General features: G+C 36.4%; 1 pseudogene; it reads right to left on the bottom strand.

The window, feature by feature from the left end:
* Positions 1–7,730: 7,730 nt before the first annotated feature.
* LOC132044381 (5S ribosomal RNA) lies at positions 7,731–7,847 on the bottom strand (annotated as a pseudogene).
* Positions 7,848–8,242: the final 395 nt, after the last annotated feature.

The raw sequence follows: 8,242 nt of genomic DNA, 5'->3' as shown, positions 1-8,242 counted from the left end.
AAAGTGGTCCAAAATTGTCTTATGTAGGAAGATGCCAACATCCCTACCTTCACAAGGTTGGGGTAAGGTCTGCGTACACTCCACACTCCTCAGATCCCACCTAGTTGGATTACTATGTTGCTTGGACTTGGGTGCGGGTATCGGATACGGGTACGAATCTAGAGGTTGGATTCGTAATGATCAAAATTTTAAGATACGCGGGTATGGATACAGGTGCGGGGATTCAGTAAAAAATAATTCAAAATTCTAAAAATAGAGTTATAACACATAAATTATGAGATATTTTGCAAAAAACTTGAGGAGAAACTATTGATCAAGAGGAGAATCTCGGAAGGAGATAAAAGGAAAAGGAGCAACATAGAAATTTCTATACACAAGTTATTACATTTTCTTCAATTTCACCATAGCTTTTGTGTTTGATTGCATAAGTCATTGAATCTATCCGGAATTTCTCCCTCGATTTTGGTCAAAGTACCCAAAATTGGTTGACCAAATCGGGTACGGATCCCACACCCACACCCTCACCCCTATCGTGTGGGTGCAGCACCGAAAGTGAAGAGTCCGAGCAACATAGTAGGATTATACTGGGTATGTTGTTTTTGTTGTAGGAAAATACCAACAAGTAAATTTAGTTCCAGTTAAATTTCAATTTTTCAGAACATCTTCTGTTTTGCAAAAAAAAGGTCATGAAAGAACAAAAAAACCCATGGAGCAATGGATGCGGCGCAATAGGTCGAATTACTATATAAAGAAGAGTTGTAAACTGTAGGACTTCTTGTTCGAGTTGGAATATTTCAGTTTTTCTCGTTCATTCTCTTCGGTAAGAATAGGGATTTTAAATGATACAATTTCCTCTTCATTATGTTGTGACATAGTCAGCATTAGCAAATCGTGAATTGGAAGAACAACAATTGGAACAAAACTGCAACATCAAAAATACATATTGCTCTTTAAGAATTTTCTTCAAGTTAACTAGAATATCAAAATATAGGGGATAATTAAAGCCCAATACCTTTGGGTTATCTAGTTTACAAAATAGCCAGCAAATGTATAGGTTTAGTATATTTATATATAAAGATACATGTAATATACATATCAGTGTATAGGTTTTGTATATTTGGGCTACTACTGATAATTAAGTTTGGCCGAAGGGACAAACACGAAAGAATCCCAAAATATATACAGTATGTAGCTCTTAATTAAGGGCCTGTTTGGAAAGCCAGCTGGTAATTGGAATTGGTGTAATTACTAGGGTAGTAATTATACAGTAGTGTAATTACAACGACCTGTTTGTTTGTCATAATGTAATTATAGTGTAATTACAAACGTGCTGTTTGGTTGCACAAGTATAATTACACGGTTAGTTTAATTTAAAATAAAAATTTAAAATTCATATGTAAAAATATTTGCCTTTATAAATGATATTAAATTAGTTATTGAATAACGCATTGTTTCTTTAAAATATATTAACTAATAATCATATATTTGTAACTAATATTGTAAAAAATAATTGATATATATTTTTCAAATTAATAATATTTAATTTTAATTAATTATAAAAAAAAAAAAACATTATTTTGTGAGAACGTCATGGATTGGATTTTTGATTAAAAATAATATATATATATATATATATATATATATATATATATATATATATATATATATATATATATAATTCAATAATATAACCTAAAGCAAATAACTTAAAATTGAAAATATAACATAAATTCAAAATTCAAAAAATAAAAGTTAACATAACATTCTTATGTCAAATTCCAACATTACATAAGCAAGTTCCAACGTAACTTAAGTAAATAATTCAAAAGAAAGGGAAAATATAAGTCTATAACCTCTTTCACAATGAAATTCTACTTTAATAACGTCACTTGTTATATGCCAAGTGTGTTAATGACTCATTCTTTTCAATATTAAGAGGTGTAGTTTCAAAATTAAAAGAATAACACAGTTATGCTAAATGCATAAAATAAAATAAAATAAAAAATACGAGCAATTATATGGAACCACAAGAAGTAAAGGTTGAGAATAAGAAGAAAGGAAATGAAGAATAAATAATATCAAAAGAAAAATATAATTTAAAAATTAAAAAGAAATTAAAATAATATAGAAATAAAACATAAAAAGAAATTAAAATAATAGAAATTAAAAATAAAAAGAAATTAAAATAAAACAAAAAAGAAACAAACTAAAGTAACTTTTTGTAACAGTCGTAATTACACCCAATTCCTCAATCCTCCCCCCCCCTCCTTTTTTTGAGAATTGGAGAGTGTAATTATACCCTCTCAATTACACCCAATTCTCACCTGATCGTAATTACTTGGTCAAACAAACAGGCCAAACTGTTTAATTACACCAAATTACACTTAATTCCAGTTACCTGGGTGGCTTTCCAAACAAGCCCTAAAAGTTACTAATCATCTGTATAGTTGTTAGCTGCTAGGTCTCAGGCATTTAATTTGAAAGTCATATTAAACTGCTTCCAGAAAATACAAGTAGTGCGTTAGCTACTACTTTTTTTTTTTTTTTTTTTTTGATAAAGTAAGGATTATACCAAAAGTTACAAAACCTACAAAATAATATGGTTTTCTACGAAGGACACCCAATCTTCTATACAAAAAGGAATATCACGGGTGCACCAAAAGAAAGTAAGGAACAAAAGACTACTCCATAATTGTACCAAATTCATCTTTATACCCTCAAAATCTCTCCTACTTATTTTCTCCAAACCACCCAAATAAGTGCTAGCGGTGCCAACTTTCCATGCCTTGTGTCTCCTCCTTCTCACTTAGATATTCCAACTGAAAAAAACATCTTTCATAGTGCTAGGCATCACAGAAAGAACCTCGAACCAATTAAAAGTTTCCCACCATAAACTCGAAGTTACTGGACAATGTACAGGAGATGATCGGCATCTTCATCCGACTTCTTACATATAAAGCACTAGCTAACATAGTTGACCTTCCTTTTCCTTGAGTTCTTGGCCGAGATCGCCCCTTAGCTGCTAGTCAAGTGAAAAGACACACCTTCCTCAGAACTTTGGGGATCCAAACCGAGATATGTGGGAATGCAACCTCATTCCTATTCAGATGCTTATTGTAGAAGGATTTAACAAAGAACACTCCACCATTTCTTCCCTTCCACTTTCAAGCATCTTGCCTCATATGTAATGTACTTTAGTTTGTGAAGCACATCAATCAAGCTTTGGAACTCAGCTATCTCCAGTCCTGGAGGTTCCTCCTAAAACTTAAGTCCCAAAATACTTCACCTTCTTGTATATTTCGGACTTGTTGAACCGTCATCTCCTCATGGCAGGAAATTATGTATAATTTGGAAAAGTAATATACTCAAAGAATTGTCCTCGCACCACATGTATCCCGATAACACACTCTCCTACCATCCCGTAGCTTGACACGTAAGAACTAACCTCCCCCCTCCCCGCGCGCGCGTTATACTGCCCTTCGTTCCCCTTTAGTCTTCCCTTCCCCCTCTTTTCCTTCAATACCTCTCCTATTTCTAAAAATTCAAGGCAAAACTCTAGTGTTAACCCGACTGTGAAATTTCAATTCCCACCCTCCACCACCATTAATACAGGCACCATTCCTCCTTACAAACATTCTAACCCTAGATACCACAACCATGTTGCAATCTATATGCAAAAAACCCCAGCAAATATCCCAAGTATTTTTTAACAAATCTCGACACCATAAGTATAGCGACAATCCAATTATATATACCACCATTACATAAGCATTAAGAAATTATCTCCCATCCATCTACGCTCTCCCCAATACACGAGATGTCTCATTTCACTAGTAAAGTGAAATAGAAAGGTAGATTCGTCCATCCACTACTTCACTTACCATGCTTCTGTAGCCCAAGAAGATACCATTTCCTCCAAGCCCACTCTCCTTTCAAACCTTCTCACCAAGCACGATCTAAGTAACTCTTTCCTTGACGACACTTGCTCTGATGAAAGTCAGAATCTAGGTTTAGGTCCCCCATGAACTCTTCTGCAAACTCCTTCTAGAGAGGAGTTTCTTCTCTCTCTATCTTCCATCATTATTTAATTTTCACTTCAACGAATTGCTACTATTAGTTATCAAAGCTTTAATCCTATGCTTTTGCTTTGCCTCAAAATTTCTCGTATACTAAAAGATATTCTCTCCTCAAGTAGGGTCAAAATTGCCCCTCATACTCTCTCCAAAGTCTAACAAGCTTGGTTTTCCTCAATTCACTTGCTCTCCAATCTTCCCATAGCTTATTATATGAACTAAACCTTTGTGACTATAGGATAAACACATGCAATCATATATATTCCCTTGAGGGCAACTCCAAGGTCCATACTTGAAACGAGCAACACTTACGAATTTCAACGCACAGAACTACGGGGTGTAATATCCTTCCCCCCCTTAAAACATTCATCCTCGAATGTTGTAGTTAAAAATCCACGATGCTTTCATTGATTTCTTGAAGTGATTGCCCTTCTCCGAGACTCTGATCGCCTTATTTTTATAACATAAGTTTGTCAGCCTCTTCTCATTCTCTCTTAACTTTCCATTGAGCTCTTCTATAACTTCTATAGCCTTCTGTTCTTATGAATGCAATCGGGAATCAACTAATATTGGGCTATCGTTCTCCCTCCATTAAGGTAGTTTTGACCCGCGACTGCTATGGCTACCTGTTGACTTGTAAGTACCTCCTTTTACTTGCTGATAGACAATTCTCTTATTCAACCATGACACCTTCCTTTTCTTGCTCCTCTGGTGTTATTTTGGCTATCCCTTAACACACTCATCTATCTCGCATACGCCCCACATCATCTCCTGTAGGCCATTGATCAGACCCCTTGATTTCCTCACAATCTCATCATAGTTACTTTCACAATAGTATTTCATGGCCGATGAATTCCTATTCTTAACAGTTACTTACTTTAACTATCCATTCAAATTCTCTTCCAAAACCAACTATAACAATGTCCTCAACACAAATCTCTTAAATACGTATACTCATAATATTTCCTTGTAGTAGGGTAACACTTATGATAAGCTAATAATCATAGTTCAAACTAATTCATGACTCAAAATATCCTCGAACTCATATTGGAACTTTTCCTTTACCTTCTTCTCCTCAATTTTTGCAATATAGACCTATAAGTACAGGACTAAGGTAAACTCTTTACCACAACTTTCTTCCAACACGAATGTACATATCCTTAATTCCCTTATACCGGTGATCACTTAATTAGCCTTTATTCTTCGTTGGCCTTCGATCGCTGCCCTTACATCATTCTTATTGGTCATTTCTTTGCGACGGTTGTTCATATAGTTTTATATTGCATGCCCTCATATTCAGTATCGCTGGCAACTCGTGAGATACTCTCTAATCCCTGGTGGCACTGCTATCTTTCTATTCATAGCACACAACCTCCCTCCTCCTCGAGGATTGCTGAACTGCCTATTATTATCCTTTTTGTTAAGATCTTCATTTCTTCTGGCACTAAGATTCCCTTTCGCTGTAACCCAATTGTCCTTTGTATTCATTTCAGTTTTTCTGTATGGCTTGCAAACCTTTCTTATTCTCTTTGTTACCCTTCAGAGTATATCATGGTGTATTTGGATGCGGTCCAGTCTCTCCGGTATGAGCGATTGAAACCATGATCTAGAGACATCGTATCTCACATCACAGAGAATCATTATCGTATCTGACATCATAGAGAATCATTCTTTCTGACTTGTTAATCCCCTTACTTTCCTATCATACTTTCTTTCCCATACCTGCCCCATAATACGCTTATTTCCAATCCATCTCTGCTTTCTCCTAATACATCGTTGATATATTGATACATCTCAAACTTTGGCTTTTTCAAGCTAATACATTTTTTTCTTTAGAACTTTGGGAATGCCATATTTAATTTCAAGGCTAAATCTGCTCTTCTCCCTCTTTATAAGGCAGTTCTTATACACCAATAACGTTTGAATAGTAATCATCTTTGATAATCATCTAGTCGACCTTAACGATCCTCTCACTTCTCAGTTCTTTATAATGCCGGAATTCCTTTCATCGCATAGTCTGGCCTATTTTCCTTTCTACTAGACGAAGTCTGGTACCACATTAAATGCTCGTACATCTCAGATTCACTATAAGTGCCACCTTTATTGTCTTCCCACTTCTACCTTTTTCAACCAGTAATTCCCCGGGCTAATGAATTAACAGGGACAACGGTAATTCATTAAGCCTCTTTTATGGAGCGTCCAATTATACCTCGCTCCTTCAATCCTTGTTTCTTTTTTTTTTTTTTCCACGGCCATCTTCTTAACACCCTTGAAATCTTTCTTTCTTGGGGTTCCCAATTCCGATTTACATCTATATTACACCATTCAAGGTTAATATTTCACACCATCCATTCCCACGGCTCGTCCTTTCATTCGCTTAGCTCATTTGTCCTTAATTCTCCTTAACTACTTATTTGCATCATAACTATGTGTTATAGTTCTCCCAGTGTCCTGCCACTTCTTGTTCTTATCATGGAATCCTTACAAAGTCCACACTTTCCCTTCTTTTTTTGGTCTGCCTTCATCTTTCTTTTTGCCGCACGGCCAATTCATACTTATAAATATTCCCCGTGTGTCAGTTTATCTTCTTTATGATCAGACCTCTATACTCTTTACAGGGGCTCTTAGCCCATATCACTGATATATTGCCTCATGGTCAGCTTTGTCAACCTATCATCCTCTCCCTTGTCCTTAGTGATTGCTCGATTTTCTTCAGTCAATCCATTAGTGTACCCTTCTTACTTTCGTCATCAGGGGTTTTAAATTCCTTTACTCCTAAATGCTCTTCTCTACTTGCCATTTAATAGCATTGGCCCTGGAGTTCGTAGAATATCCTTTCAGAAGTGCAAGTCCGATCTATCTCTAAGTCAACTTTGTGGAAGGGTTTCTCCATTTTCGAGGTAAGTGTGGCATGTTATTAAGACTATGCATTCACCTCTTCGGACGTCCCTTAAAAGTCAAAACCCCTTAGCGCCTTCGCAAAACCTGCTTATTCTTTCCCAATTCACATCCCACTTATCATAATCTATTTTTGGGCCCTACACATTCGTCTCTTCGTTCCACACTACCATATTCTATTCTCTTCACATTCTTACTTTTAAAATTCATCCAAATATTCCTTTATCTCTACCTCGTCCTGAACTCTCTCTCTCTCTCTCTCGGATGCTTTACTTGACCCTCGTTAGCAACGTACTTCTGTTACTTACGCTTGTCATTTTTTCAGGAATCCTAATTTTCTTACTCTTGCATACTCACTTTCTTCTTTTCCCTGGTGTTATTGCATCAGGCTTATCCAATTCTAACCTTTAAAGAAAATAATGTCAACTTGCTCTGTAGCACTTGTCACTTGAACTTCAATACACTGGTCAATCAGTACCTTTAACATATCGCAACGTCGATCATTGGGGCACGTATATTGGTTAACATAACCACACATAAAATATCATATATACCTCTACTAACACCTTTCTTACCAAGTATTCCTAATAATATTTAAACTCGTCCTAATTCTGTAGCTGTAACACATCTTCTCTCTCTTTGCCCAGCCAGTCCGCCTTACCTTTCGCAATCATCTAGAATTTCCAACCGTGAGTTTCACACGTTTCTAATTTCCCTCAAGCTATTCTAGTTCCTCATCCTTCTCTTATGTCTGGATCTGTAGGACTTCTTAGCACACTTCCCAGGGGGTCACCCATCCTAGTACTACTCTCGCCCAAGCACGCTTAACTTCGGAGTTCTGATGGGATCCGGTGCGTTAGTGCTGGTATGATCCCATCCATCCTGCTGCGTGGCCCTTGTCATATGGCCTCAAACAAATTGAAGTTTTAATGGATCCCAATAAAAAAATTCCTGTAATGTATCTCCCTTCGGATTGGAAAGGTCCTTTACTCTTCTGACCGAGCAAATGCTGGTTTAGCCTTCGAAACCCCCAATAATAACCATCAATTAGCACCCTCGACTGTCTTTCATTCCTAATTTTAAGGTTCCTAGTGGTGGCCAAAAACATCTTAATCACCGTTACCTATATGTACTTTGGTCATTGGTTCTTTTAGAATTCCCATTCGTCAACTACTAATGATGTCCTGCAATAGTTGCACACACATAAGAAATTTCAATAAAAGGCCCATATACTTGTAGTCGGCCTGTCCTGCTCTTGATATGGAGGGCTG

The sequence above is a fragment of the Lycium ferocissimum genome, unplaced genomic scaffold (assembly GCF_029784015.1).
Source record: "Lycium ferocissimum isolate CSIRO_LF1 unplaced genomic scaffold, AGI_CSIRO_Lferr_CH_V1 ctg4328, whole genome shotgun sequence".
In the NCBI taxonomy this organism is placed as follows: Eukaryota; Viridiplantae; Streptophyta; class Magnoliopsida; order Solanales; family Solanaceae; genus Lycium; species Lycium ferocissimum.
The sequence above is the reverse complement of the archived record's forward strand: the minus strand, read 5'-3'. Positions and strand labels throughout refer to the sequence as shown.